This window comes from Pelobates fuscus, chromosome 5 (genome assembly GCF_036172605.1).
Source record: "Pelobates fuscus isolate aPelFus1 chromosome 5, aPelFus1.pri, whole genome shotgun sequence".
In the NCBI taxonomy this organism is placed as follows: Eukaryota; Metazoa; Chordata; class Amphibia; order Anura; family Pelobatidae; genus Pelobates; species Pelobates fuscus.
Window position 1 is genome coordinate 385,367,051 of NC_086321.1, and position 14,669 is coordinate 385,381,719.

The window sequence follows — 14,669 nt, forward strand, 5'->3', positions numbered from 1 at the left end:
ATTTTGGATTTGCATCAGATACCAGCTTGTAGGGCTAAAGACATTTGAAACAAATTTATGAAAAAAATAAATAAAAGTAACAAGTCTAGTGACTACCTTTTAGTTAACTAAAAGATGTCGAAACATCTGTGACCAAAGTATCCAACAATTTAATCCCTGCTTAATCTCGCGGCCATTACTCTATCCTAATTCTCCTTGATCTGTCTGCTGCCTTTGACATTGTTTATCATCAACAGCTTCTTCGCATCCTCCGTAATCTCGGTCTACGAGATATTGCTCTCTCCTGGTGCTCCTCCTACCTCTCCCAGCGCTCTGTCAGTGTTTCTTTCTCTGGCTCTGCCTCTTCTCCCCAACTCCTCTCTGTTGGTGTTCCGCAAGGTCCTTGGTCCCCTACTGTTCTCTATCTACACTGCCTCCCTTGATAAACTAATCAGCTCCTTTGGCATTCGTTATCATTTCTATGCAGATGACACGCAAATCTACCCGTCCTCTGCTGATCTCTCTCTGCCCATCTTGACTCGTGTTTCTGACTGCCTCTCTGCGATTTCCAACTGGATGGCTGCTCACTTCCTTAAACTCAACCTGTCCAAAACAGAATTTCTGGTCTTTCCTCCCTCAAGTGTTGCTCCTCCTGTGTCTGTCTCCCTCCAAGTCAACGGCGCTACCATCACCTCTACCTCGCAGGCTCGCTGGCTGGGTGTTCTTTTTGACTCCAACCTCTCCTTCACCCCTCATGTCCAATCTATCACCAAATCCTGACGCTTCCATCTCAAAAACATAGCGCGTAATTGCCCCTATTTAACGCCGGATGCGGCTAAGGTGCTGGTCCATGCTGTTGTTTTCTCTCGCCTTGACTACTGTAATCCCCTTCTCAGTGGTCTTACGTGTTCCCAGATTGCACTGCTGCAATCTATAATGAATGCGGCGGCGAGGCTCATTTTCCTGTCTGCCCGCAACTCTAACGCCTCCACGCTCTGTCAGTCCCTGCATTGGTTTCCAGTTAGATATAGGGCTCATTTCAAAATTCTGGTGCTTGCTTACAAGTCCCTACATAATGCTGCTACAACCTACCTATCCTCCCTAATACACAAGTATGTCCCATCGAGGCCACTATGCTCTGCCAAAGACCTACGTATTTCCTCTGTCCGTACTCCCACCTCTAACGCTCGCCTCCAGGAGTTCTCCAGGGCTACACCTCTTCTGTGGAACTCCCTTCCCTTCTCCGCAAGACTTACACCCAGTCTCCACTCATTCAAAAAATCATTGAAAACTCACTTCTTCAAGAAAGCATATAAATTATTTTATTTGTATTTATAAAATATTTTACCAGGAAGGATACATTGAGATATCTCACATTTTCAAGTATGTCAAGGGTCCACAAAACATTGCATTGTTACAATATGGTACAATACGACGCAAAAACAATATTAATACACAATATATACAAAAGTTAACATAGAACAGGTAGGAAATATATATTCAAATCAAACAGTTAGCAGGTTTTTATTCCCCCACACCCCATGACTCCTCTCCTTTAACTGTCAAAAATGACCTACTAAGCCCTCAGCGAATACTTTTCTAACAACTTACTTCGTACCCCTACTTTTTTACCCTTTGTGTCACTATACCCCACTCCCTCTAGAATGCTAGAATGTTGTCTGGTTACAATTACCTGTCTGTTAGTCCACCCATTGTACAGCGCTACGGAATCTGATGGCGCTATATAAAAATAATAAAAAATAAAGTGCCTTTATATTAAAAAAATATTGCGAATTTGCAGCCACTAACTTGTCTTTTCTTCTTTACACTGGAATGAAGTATATTGTTACTCTCTAACACACAAACGGTTAATTCTTGTAAGAGAATAAAGCACAGTACTGTAAAAGTTACTAATATGCGCCATTTCTTACACATAGAAGGTCATATTTATGCTTGTCGGATGGATTCTTTTTTATTATTATTATGTTTTTTGCTAGTCACAGACTAGTGGAAATTTCCAGACATTTATATGAAAAAATAAACATATATTAAGTAGTGAGCAGGGTGTGGCGTCCAATCTGTGTCACTCGGAGCAGCACAAATAAACCGTGGAATTGTGTTAAAATAAATCTATTATGGAAACTTGGTTTTATTTTGTATTCTGTGCCCTTAAATAAGAGATAATGTCATGTTTTCCAGTAACAGAATTAAACACAAGTTTTATTCCACGTAAAGGTTTTGTTGAGACTGAGTTCTGCTTTTGTTGGGTCCATTATAATGGGTTTCTGAGTTCGAGTGTGTTCCTAGTTCACGGAGTGGATCTGAGACAGGATAAATCGTGTAAATTTCAGGAAATTGTTGTTTAAACTATTCCAGAGACGTTCAGGCTGCAACTGAACCATGTTTGTGAAACATGTAATAGTGATACATTGTGTGAAGGACCGCCTGGCACCCTGACCGAGTGCATCCATCAGTCGATGCTCCTAGTGCTCACCGAGGACTCCTAGCACTCCACCAGACACCATCAGCACTGCAGACTCCCACTAACTGCCGCAGCTTGGTTGGGGATCTAGCCGTCCTCCACCCACCCTGGACCCAAGACCAGGATAAAGCTTCCAGTGGGTGAACCTCTCCTACTGCAGAGAGTACAGCAGGACCAGCTCTTATAAGAGCTAGTGATTAGAACCCAGGGGAGTATAATGAGTATAGCAATCCCCAGAGTGAATATAGCTGTCCCCTCCACACATTAGACGAGGCTCTATGTTGAGGGTGAATAGGAACTGATTTTAATGGTGCCACACTTGGTCTTTTATGACTATCCCCATGCAAGGGGCACTCCCACATGGACCTTGTGGGGAACTCCATTACAAAGTCACAGACCAATAATAACAGTGTTACAATGCATGACACTCCCATATACAATACAATAAGCCTTCCCCTTTACTTAGGTGATAATTGAGTCAAGCACTATACTAAACTCAATTATCTCCAAACACAAAAAAAAAAAAAAAATACCTTAAAACACATAGAATCCCCACAAAAGTTACCTCAAATGATAGCCCTGATCTGGGTGACCAATATATCCAAAACTCACAGAGATTGGTTCAGGGCTTCAGAAATTTCCTGGAAGTCCTATTTTTACCAACGGCACGCATGGTCCCATGCCTAAAATGGTTCCATAGCATCGTGGTTAAGTGCCGCTGGGTGACCGACCCGGAACCACGAAGTCTTCATGCCAAAAATAGTTCCAGGGCATTCACGGCTAAGTCCCCCTGAAGTCTATTCACGGTTTTGGTCCATGCGAACAGCCACCAGGGAGCTCGCGTTCGGTTCTATGAAAAATGCAGGACCAGGGGAAATAAAATGTGGGTCTTTACAGTGGTTGACTCGGCCCATAGGCTTTTTGCAAAAGGCTGGCCAGCAGGCCCCCCCAAGCACCCGTGACCAGGTTCAGTTCGTCACACATGGTATAAACAGTGCATAATATTTTTTTTAAAGATACACACCGTTTAAATTTCATATTGCGCTAAATGCCTCACAATGACCGTAAGGTGCCCCCCGCCCACCCCATGCCACACCCTACAAGATCGAAAGGCTCCACCAAGAATTTCCAAACTGGTCTGGTCCATTACAGATTCAAGTATAGATTTCAGTATAGATTCCATTACAGATTCCCGTATAGATTTCAGTATAGATTCCATTACAGATTCCAGTATAGATTCTGTAGCGGTCACCCCGGTGAGTAGAGGGGTTTCCACCGCCAGAAACGTCCTTCTCCCAAGTGTTGTGTTACAGCATTCCAAGTAGTCATCCAAGTAGAGAAGCAGGTATACCTTTTATAGCATTCCCTACAACAAGAGACAAGACTCTGTAAGTAAGTGATTTTAATGGAGCAACAACTGGCATTTAATACAGGTCATAAAAACACACAACTAAGTGCGCTAAAATTTTAAAGTGCAAACATATTGCAACAACACGCAATAAATAGACAAAAATGTGCAATAGTATAAAGTGCTTGATAATGTGGAAAAAACACTTATACACACTTTTAGAAATCTGTGTGAACCTTCCTTTAAAGTGCTTCAATCCAGTGTCACTCACTAATATCTAAGCAGCAAACAATGTAAATACACTGCTTATAAGTGCAAAACAAGTGGTACAGTGCACAAATATTGTAAAAAATATACAAACACAGAGCAGAGTCTGCTCTAACTGTAACAGTCTTAATCAGTAGACTTTCACTTCAGCAGGTAAAAAATGAACAGCCTTTATTTCAAACGATAAAATCCAAACTACACAAGTCACCCTGATCCCTGGTAGTGAAGAGATGTCCGTTCGCTGACTGGATGCAGTTGCCGGCCGGCACCAAAGTTTCTGCAAAATCCTCTAACAGCTCTGGTCTCGATCAGCTACTTCCGGGATGCGGGGTTTAACGTGATGACGTCAGATTACGCGTTTCGCCGGGTTCAAACGGCTTCCTCAGATCTGACGTTTCAATCACCCATAGTTCCTTTTAAGTCCTCCCAAATGGGCGTAAATTAAAAAATTAGAGATCCTAATTTGCTGATATGAAAGTCCATCAAACCTAATAAAAAAGAATGCTTTCGGCAATACTGATACAAATGCCTAACAACTTTTGAGTGTCATCACACCATCGAGTGTTCGATTCTAGTTCCATACACTCGATGACCAAACACTGCTGGCCGCATTCGTATTCCAAGATGGCCGCCGCCACGTGTTCGTACATACGAACGCCAAACACTTAGAAAGTCGATGTGTTTGTGGTTTAGGAGGTGTTAAGAAAGGTCAATAAGGTTAACAAGCGCCACACTCCGCATCTGGGTGGTCGGTTGTTCGGTAGTTCTTTCATTAGTCGAACGGGCAATGTTGGTATAGGGACTAGCCGTATTTGGTCGAAGGAAATAAAAATAAACTTTAAAATCCAGGGACAGAGTGTCTGTGTAATGGGCCATTTTGCTCACCAGAGGTTAAAAACCGTTTAGGCGATATTCCCCTTTTCAGATGCACCGACAGCTACTGCAAGCACCAATCTCCCGAACTGAAAAAACATGAACACTGGAAACAGCCGAACAGGAAAAACCATACGAAAGGTTTACACTCCTGGCAGTCAGCATACAATCCAATTCCCCCAATAACAAGACGACACTTCGTTTTGAGAGTCAAGCAGAATCTGACTGTACTGGCACATACAGTCTCTTTTATTTTTAATCCACAAACATAGTACAGCCCACAGGGTTTTACAGAACAACCAATCAATCCGTACAATACACACAGACACTCCCACACAAAATCCTCCCCTCTGCCTGTGATATGATTACTGAACACAATGGGTAATATCATTATCACAGGCAGAGGAATACAGTTTTTACACAATATTAATAACTTCTAAAATATACATGTCACAAACATAAAACATACATTTTCATAATCAGCATGCAGGAAATAAACACATACTCAAAAATCAAGGCAATCGGTTCAGGGGTTAAAAAGTTAAGGGAAAGTCTTATTTGAACGAACGCAAACCGGTCAATTCCACACAGAAAAATGTCTAAGTCCCGTTCGAATTCACGAACGGGACAGTTCGTGCAAATAGCCCAGTCTAACAGTGCGTTCGAATTGTCGAACGCACTTCGATTCCAGTCGAAGTGTCGAAGTTCCTGAAGGTAACGGTCAGCGGTTTTCGTACAAATGTGTAGCTGATTTCAGTTCCATAGATTCAAGGGCACGCACCGCTGACCGCTTTTGACTAAATTAAAATGGCTGCCGCAACGTGTTCCATTTTCGAATGGCGGCCACTTCGACTACTTCGGCACTTCGACGGCATTCGAAATGCCAATTTTAAAAGTACAAATCCTTTCTCTGGGAGTTAAAGGACCAGCAACAGCACAACATCCATTATTAACACATCCATTATGCCCAAATCTTGTAATTAAAGGGACACATTTTCCCGGGCCATAGTCAGAAGGCAAGAGGCGGGGAAGCAGCCCCCTCCAAGGACACATGGCGAGATCGGTTTCGCCACAGTCTGTCACAGATTCCATTACAGATTCCTGTATAGATCCCAGATGAAGGATTCAGGAACGAGATGGGGGCTGGGGGCTGAGGTAGGTGAAGTGGGGTGGGTGCCGGGGGCTGCGGTAGGTGGAGGGGGGTGGGTGCTGGGGGCTGAGGTAGGTGAAGGGGGTTGGGTGCTGGGGGCTGAGGTAAGTGAAGGGGGGTTGGGGCTGAGGAGATGCTAGCTGAGGTGGGTGGAGGTGAAATGAGGCAGAGGTAGAGGTGAAATTGTATAAGGGATTTATATATCTGCTGTTTCAGCCAGGCTCCTCCTCAGCTTTAGCAACTCAGCAGATTGAGGAGGGAAGGGCAGGAAGTGATGTCACTTCCCCTCCCCTGGGCCCCGCCTCTTCCACACAGAGAGGATGGAGGAGACCCAGCAAGAGCAGGATTACTGCCAAATCTCACTCTGCAGGTGAGGGGCCTCGTCGGGGCAATCTACCCTGTGTAATTCTGTGCCTCTCTGGCTGGGGAGATCTCTCAGTGAGAGTATGACTGTTCAGCTGTCCGGGCCCCTGACTGCCTCAGCCCTCGGATTTTGACCTACCTACCACCCCGAGTGGTCAGTCCACCCCTGTTTAGATAGACTGACGCTCTGTGCGTGAGCTAAGCTGGATTGTGCACGGCGTGTCGCATTGTTTGAGAGTGGTCAGTCCGCCCCTGTTTAGATAGACTGACGCTCTGTGCGTGAGCTAAGCTGGATGGTGCATGGTGTGTCGAATTGTCTGAGAGTGGTCAGTCCACCCCTGTTTAGATAGACTGACGCTGTGTGCGTGAGCTAAGCTGGATTGTGCACGGCGTGTCGCATTGTTTGAGAGTGGTCAGTCCGCCCCTGTTTAGATAGACTGACGCTCTGTGCGTGAGCTAAGCTGGATGGTGCATGGTGTGTCGCATTGTCTGAGAGTGGTCAGTCCACCCCTGTTTAGATAGACTGACGCTGTGTGCGTGAGCTAAGCTGGATTGTGCACGGCGTGTCGCATTGTCTGGGAGTGGTCAGTCCACCCCTGTTTAGATAGACTGACGCTCTGTGCGTGAGCTAAGCTGGATGGTGCATGGTGTGTCGCATTGTCTGAGAGTGGTCAGTCCACCCCTGTTTAGATAGACTGACGCTGTGTGCGTGAGCTAAGCTGGATTGTGCACGGCGTGTTGCATTGTCTGGGAGTGGTCAGTCCACCCCTGTTTAGATAGACTGACGCTCTGTGCGTGAGCTAAGCTGGATTGTGCATGGTGTGTCGCATTGTCTGAGAGTGGTCAGTCCACCCCTGTTTAGATAGACTGACGCTGTGTGCGTGAGCTAAGCTGGATTGTGCATGGCGTGTCGCATAGTCTGGGAGTGGTCAGTCCGCCCCTGTTTAGATAGACTGACGCTCTGTGCGTGAGCTAAGCTGGATTGTGCATGGCGTGTCGCATTGTCTGAGAGTGGTCAGTCCACCCCTGTTTAGATAGACTGACACTCTGTGTGTGAGCTAAGCTGGATTGTGCACGGCGTGTCGCATTGTCTGAGAGTGGTCAGTCCGCCCCTGTTTAGATAGTATGACGCTGTGTGCGTGAGCTAAGCTGGATTGTGCACGGCGTGTCGCATTGTCTGGGAGTGGTCAGTCCGCCCCTGTTTAGATAGACTGACGCTCTGTGTGTGAGCTAAGCTGGATTGTGCACGGCGTGTCGCATTGTCTGAGAGTGGTCTGTCCGCCCCTGTTTAGATAGACTGATGCTCTGTGTGTGAGCTAAGCTGGATTGTGCACGGCGTGTCGCATTGTTAAAAGGGTTCAGTCCGCCCCTGTTTGGATACACTGACGCTCTTTGCGTGAGCTAAGCTGGATTGTGCACAGCGTGTTGCATTGTCTGAGAGTGGTCAGTCCGCCCCTGTTTAGATAGACTGACGCTCTGTTCGTGAGCTAAGCTGGATTGTGCATGGCGTGTCGCATTGTCTGAGATTGGTCAGTCTGCCCCTGTTTAGATAGACTGACGTTCTGTGCGTGAGCTAAGCTGGATTGTGCACGGCGTGTCGCATTGTCTGAGAGTGGTCAGTACGCCCCTGTTTAGATAGACTGACGCTTTGTGCGTGAGCTAAGCTGGATTGTGCACAGAGTGTCGCAATGTCTGAGAGTGGTCAGTCTGCCCCTGTTTAGATAGACTGACGCTCTGTTCGTGAGCTAAGCTGGATTGTGCATGGCGTGTCGCATTGTCTGAGATTGGTCAGTCTGCCCCTGTTTAGATAGACTGACGTTCTGTGCGTGAGCTAAGCTGGATTGTGCATGGCGTGTCGCATTGTCTGAGAGTGGTCAGTCCGCCCCTGTTTAGATAGACTGACGCTCTGTGTGTGAGCTAAGCTGGATTGTGCATGGCGTGTCGCATTGTCTGAGAGTGGTCAGTCCGCCCCTGTTTAGATAGACTGACGCTGTGTGCGTGAGCTAAGCTGGATTGTGCACGGCGTGTCGCATTGTCTGAGAGTGGTCAGTCTGCCCCTGTTTAGATAGACTGACGCTCTGTGCGTGAGCTAAGCTGGATTGTGCATGGCGTGTCGCATTGTCTGAGAGTGGTCAGTCCGCCCCTGTTTAGATAGACTGACGCTTTGTGCGTGAGCTAAGCTGGATTGTGCACAGCGTGTCGCAATGTCTGAGAGTGGTCAGTCCGCCCCTGTTTAGATAGACTGACGCTCTGTTCGTGAGCTAAGCTGGATTGTGCATGGCGTGTCGCATTGTCTGAGATTGGTCAGTCCGCCCCTGTTTAGATAGACTGACGCTTTGTGCGTGAGCTAAGCTGGATTGTGCACAGCGTGTCGCAATGTCTGAGAGTGGTCAGTCCGCCCCTGTTTAGATAGACTGACGCTCTGTTCGTGAGCTAAGCTGGATTGTGCATGGCGTGTCGCATTGTCTGAGATTGGTCAGTCTGCCCCTGTTTAGATAGACTGACGCTCTGTTCGTGAGCTAAGCTGGATTGTGCACGACGTGTCGCATTGTCTGAGAGTGGTCAGTCCGCCCCTGTTTAGATAGACTGACGCTTTGTGCATGAGCTAAGCTGGATTGTGCACAGCGTGTCGCAATGTCTGAGTGTGGTCAGTCCGCCCCTGTTTAGATAGACTGACGCTCTGTTCGTGAGCTAAGCTGGATTGTGCATGGCGTGTCGCATTGTCTGAGATTGGTCAGTCTGCCCCTGTTTAGATAGACTGATGTTCTGTGCGTGAGCTAAGCTGGATTGTGCACGGCGTGTCGCATTGTCTGAGAGTGGTCAGTCTGCCCCTGTTTAGATAGACTGACGCTCTGTGCGTGAGCTAAGCTGGATTGTGCATGGCGTGTCGCATTGTCTGAGAGTGGTCAGTCTGCCCCTGTTTAGATAGACTGACGCTCTGTGTGTGAGCTAAGCTGGATTGTGCACGGCGTGTCGCATTGTCTGGGAGTGGTCAGTCCACCCCTGTTTAGATAGACTGACGCTGTGTGCTTGAGCTAAGCTGGATTGTGCATGGCGTGTCGCATTGTCTGAGAGTGGTCAGTCCGCCCCTGTTTAGATAGACTGATGCTCTGTGTGTGAGCTAAGCTGGATTGTGCACGGCTTGTCGCATTGTCTGGGAGTGGTCAGTCCGCCCCTGTTTAGATACACTGATGCTGTGTGCGTGAGCTAAGTTGGATTGTGCACGGCGTGTCGCATTGTCTGAGAGTGGTCAGTACGCCCCTGTTTAGATAGACTGACGCTGTGTGCGTGAGCTAAGCTGGATTGTGCACGGCGTGTCGTATTGTCTGAGAGTGGTCAGTCTGCCCCTGTTTAGATAGACTGACGCTCTGTGTGTGAGCTAAGCTGGATTGTGCACGGCGTGTCGCATTGTCTGGGAGTGGTCAGTCCGCCCCTGTTTAGATAGACTGACGCTCTGTGTGTGAGCTAAGCTGGATTGTGCACGGCGTGTCGCATTGTCTGAGAGTGGTCAGTCCGTCTCTGTTTGGATACACTGACGCTCTGTGTGTGAGCTAAGCTGGATTGTGCACAGCGTGTTGCATTGTCTGAGAGTGGTCAGTCCGCCCCTGTTTAGATAGACTGACGCTCTGTTCGTGAGCTAAGCTGGATTGTGCATGGCGTGTCGCATTGTCTGAGATTGGTCAGTCTGCCCCTGTTTAGATAGACTGACGTTCTGTGCGTGAGCTAAGCTGGATTGTGCACGGCGTGTCGCATTGTCTGAGAGTGGTCAGTCCGCCCCTGTTTAGATAGACTGACGCTTTGTGCGTGAGCTAAGCTGGATTGTGCATGGCGTGTCGCATTGTCTGAGATTGGTCAGTCTGCCCCTGTTTAGATAGACTGACGCTCTGTGCGTGAGCTAAGCTGGATTGTGCACGGCGTGTCACATTGTCTGAGAGTGGTCAGTCCGCCCCTGTTTAGATAGACCGACGCTCTGTGCGTGAGCTAAGCTGGATTGTGCACAGCGTGTCGCATTGTCTGAGAGTGGTCAGTCCGCCCCTGTTTAGATAGACTGACGCTCTGTGCGTGAGCTAAGCTGGATTGTGCATGGCGTGTCGCATTGTCTGAGAGTGGTCAGTCCGCCCCTGTTTAGATAGACTGACGCTCTGGGCGTGAGCTAAGCTGGATTGTGCATGGCGTGTCGCATTGTCTGGGAGTGGTCAGTCCGCCCCTGTTTAGATACACTGACGCTGTGTGCGTGAGCTATGCTGGATTGTGCATGGCGTGTCGCATTGTCTGAGAGTGGTCAGTCCGCCCCTGTTTAGATAGACTGACGCTCTGTGTGTGAGCTAAGCTGGATTGTGCATGGCGTGTCGCATTGTCTGAGAGTGGTCAGTCCGCCCCTGTTTAGATAGACTGACGCTGTGTGCGTGAGCTAAGCTGGATTGTGCATGGCGTGTCGCATTGTCTGAGAGTGGTCAGTCCACCCCTGTTGAGATAGACTGACGCTGTGTGCGTGAGCTAAGTTGGATTGTGCATGGCGTGTCGCATTGTCTGAGAGTGGTCAGTCCACCCCTGTTTAGATAGACTGACGCTCTGTGCGTGAGCTAAGCTGGATTGTGCATGGCGTGTTGCATTGTCTGAGAGTGGTCAGTCCGCCCCTGTTTAGATAGACTGACGCTCTGTGCGTGAGCTAAGCTGGATTGTGCACGGCGTGTCGCATTGTCTGAGAGTGGTCAGTCTGCCCCTGTTTAGATAGACTGACGCTCTGTGCGTGAGCTAAGCTGGATTGTGCACGGCGTGTCACATCGTCTGAGAGTGGTCAGTCCACCCTTGTTTAAATACACTGACGCTCTGTGCGTGAGCTAAGCTGTATTGTGCATTAGCGTGTCGCATTGTCTGAGAGTGGTCAGTCCGCCCCTGTTAAGACAGACTGACGCTCTGTGCGTGAGCTAAGCTGGATTGTGCACGGAGTGTCGCATTGTCTGAGAGTGGTCAGTCCGCCCCTGTTTAGATAGACTGACGCTCTGTGCGTGAGCTAAGCTGGATTGTGCATTAGCGTGTCGCATTGTCTGGGAGTGGTCAGTTCATGCTCTCAAACAATGAACTGGCCTCGCACTACAGGAACTTTAATCTCCCCTTGCAGCATAGAGGAGGTGGGGAGCGGCACCTGACAGACCCAGGTAAAAAGTCAATCTTTGTTTAACTACTTACACTGGGGGGATGCTAGGACACTCCTGACACTATAACCACTGCTATAGTGTTTACGGTGCTTGGGCTCTTTAATCTCTCCAATCTTTATTAAATTGGCCGTGACGTTTTGCCCCTAGAGGATGAGAGGTGTCCTGCAGGATTCCGTAGTGGAAGCTTGGTATTAACTGACATCTTACATTATTTGTTATCGGAGACAATTCCCTCTGGCTGTGAACTAGACACTAATCATCTGGAAGGTGGGTGGGAGTCTGCTGATAATTTTGAGCAGTTACTGATGGTTTTGGATTACAGCCAGATTGTGCGCGCATCTGTAGAGGAAAAAAAATGGAAAAATAATAAGACGTGCCGACTTGTTTTAAACAATACAGTCTTTACAGCGTTATAAAACTTGGCTGTGGTTGGTGGGGCTCGGAATCTGATGCGTTCCAGTTACCGGTAACCAGGAATCCAACACACCACGTCTGTTCTGACTGGCACTTGTGTTTGATACACTATGGCAACCAAGGTTTCCTTAACTCACAGCTGTGACAGTAGACTTCAGGGTTAATACATTATTATACATTTATTATATTATATTTAAGCGAGTTATATTAACATAATATATTTTTATTTATTTTGAAATTGTGTTCATGAGTTTTATTTTCTTTATTTTCACCTTTTACCGCTGGTTTACGTTCCATAATGCTTAACAAGGCGGAACGGAACAATGAAAACATTAATGAACACTCTCGATGCCTTTTTTACCCTAATGATATCGAATGATACAATAACAAGCACAAAAATCTAACTCATTACAGAAGGGGAAGATGGGGAACATACTGTGTGTGTGGGTGGGAGTAGCACTACCTTTATTCTGTATTAGTTTAGTCGCAAATTCCTATGTGTATAACCCATTGTTGTCATATTTTAGTGAAGGAGGTCATAGCTTGGTGCACCTAAGCCATTAATTGATCCTGTATCTTAAAGGACCACTATAGTGCCAGGAAAACAAACTCGTTTTCCTGGCACTATAGTGTTAATAGGTCCCCCCACCCTCATGGCCCCCCTCCCGCCGGGCTCTAGGGGGAGGAAGGGGTTAAATACTTACCTTTCTCCAGCGCTGGGATCCCTCGGCGCTGGGGACTCTCCTCCCTCTTCCGACGAATGTGCATGCATTGAAAGAGCCACGCGCCCATTCAATCAGTCCATAGGAAAGCATTTCTCAATGCTTTCCTATGGACACTGGCATCTTCATACTGTCAATGAGACAGCCAGAAAAGGCTGGATTAACCCTAATGTAAACATGTTTACAGCTGCAGGGTTAACCCTAGATGGACCTGGCACCCAGACCACTTAATTGAGCTGAAGTGGTCTGGGTGCCTATACTGGTCCTTTAAACTCTAGCACATCCATGGGTGGAGTGTCGGCCTATAGACAGACTTTACTCAATGTCCTGTGGGCAGCTAGTGAGATCCAATTGGATAATTTTTGTTTGTGTGCTGAAACTCCATCACAAGGTTGGGACAGTAATGTCCAGGGATCATGTTTCACCAGTCTACTCAAACCTTTTACTTCAGCCCCTGCACCCCAACCCAAAACCACTCAACATTTGGACAGAACCACCACATGTGCCCCAATTTTTATATAAGCACTAGCAGGCATCCGTGGGCACTTTGTTTCACTGGCGTGGTATACCACCTAAAAAGATTGCTCCTGCATCATGGTGCATGTCGAAGACCTAAAATATGTCTACAATATCTCCTCCCCCCTCACCCCAGTTATTTCACAATGGAACTAAGTGTTAATGAAACCATTGTCACGTGACTACCTATGGTGTGTGTGAAAATTCTGGTACCTTAAGGGCGTCTTACTTCATTCATTGCCCACCCCAAAACAGTCTCTCTATTAAGAGCCCCCTCCTGAGCCAGCATAGCACCTCCCAATTTTGGCACAAGTCTGCCACTCTTGGTATCTCCAGGTATCCCCCCATAACACGGAGTAATGTTTGTCTGCAGATGCTGAAATACTTTGCATTAAAAAAAATCATAAAATATTCATACAGTGATTCACTAAGCAGTCACAATAAAACTACAACAGCAATAAGAAATGAATGGTTTTCTTATGTGACCATGCTGTTTCGAGGAATATAGAGAGATACAGGTTGATATGGGTCAGCCACCAGTCATGTGATATTTGCGTTTATGGAGACATGAGTACACGTGCATCTAGTGGGTGCAAGATGACAGAACGTGTTATGAGGTGAAAAAAGAGGAAGCACTCTGTCATAAGATGATGCAACGCATCATAGGACAATGCTGGACGTAGACTTCTGTTAATGAATGAAGTGACATTATAGCAGGATGATGTAACTAAAGACTGGGTCTTTAGTGGAGAAAGTGAAAGAAAGGGACAGCAAATGAGGCACAAGAATGGCATCATTCAGGTAATGTGCAAAAGTTCTATGAACTCTTTGGTAAATCAGGAGTTTGTAAAGTCTAACATGGAAATATGAGAGGTAAGTTGTCCTGAGCTCACATGTTTTCCTCAATGGACTCGCTAGTTGCAGGATCCCCCAGGATTTAGGACAATGCTTAGTTTACTGGGAAGCCTATAGAGACCTACTGAGTGAAACTAAATTCAGAACAACATTCTTCTACTGAATTCACTGACAAATGAATTCTGAGACTCAACTGAAAATCAGTGGGGACCTATCTCGGCAAGGTTTTCAGCAGCCCTCTATATCAAATGACTATTCTATTCATCTCAGTTTTTGTTTTGAGAAAACTGGACACAACATGCCCTGACCCAATCTTGGATAAACAGCCCCTGAATTCACGTGTCAGCAAAACAATCTGTAAGGAGACCCACCTGCCAGAAGGGAATCGTTCGGAGATTGCTCTGGTGGAGTATCGTGGTTTAGCTATGAGTCACACTAACATTTCTTTATTGCTGTTTGCTATTGGGGAAATAAATCATTAAACATGTCTCATAGCCATCTTGTCTAGATTAAGACATATTAAAACAAAATGACAGTTAAC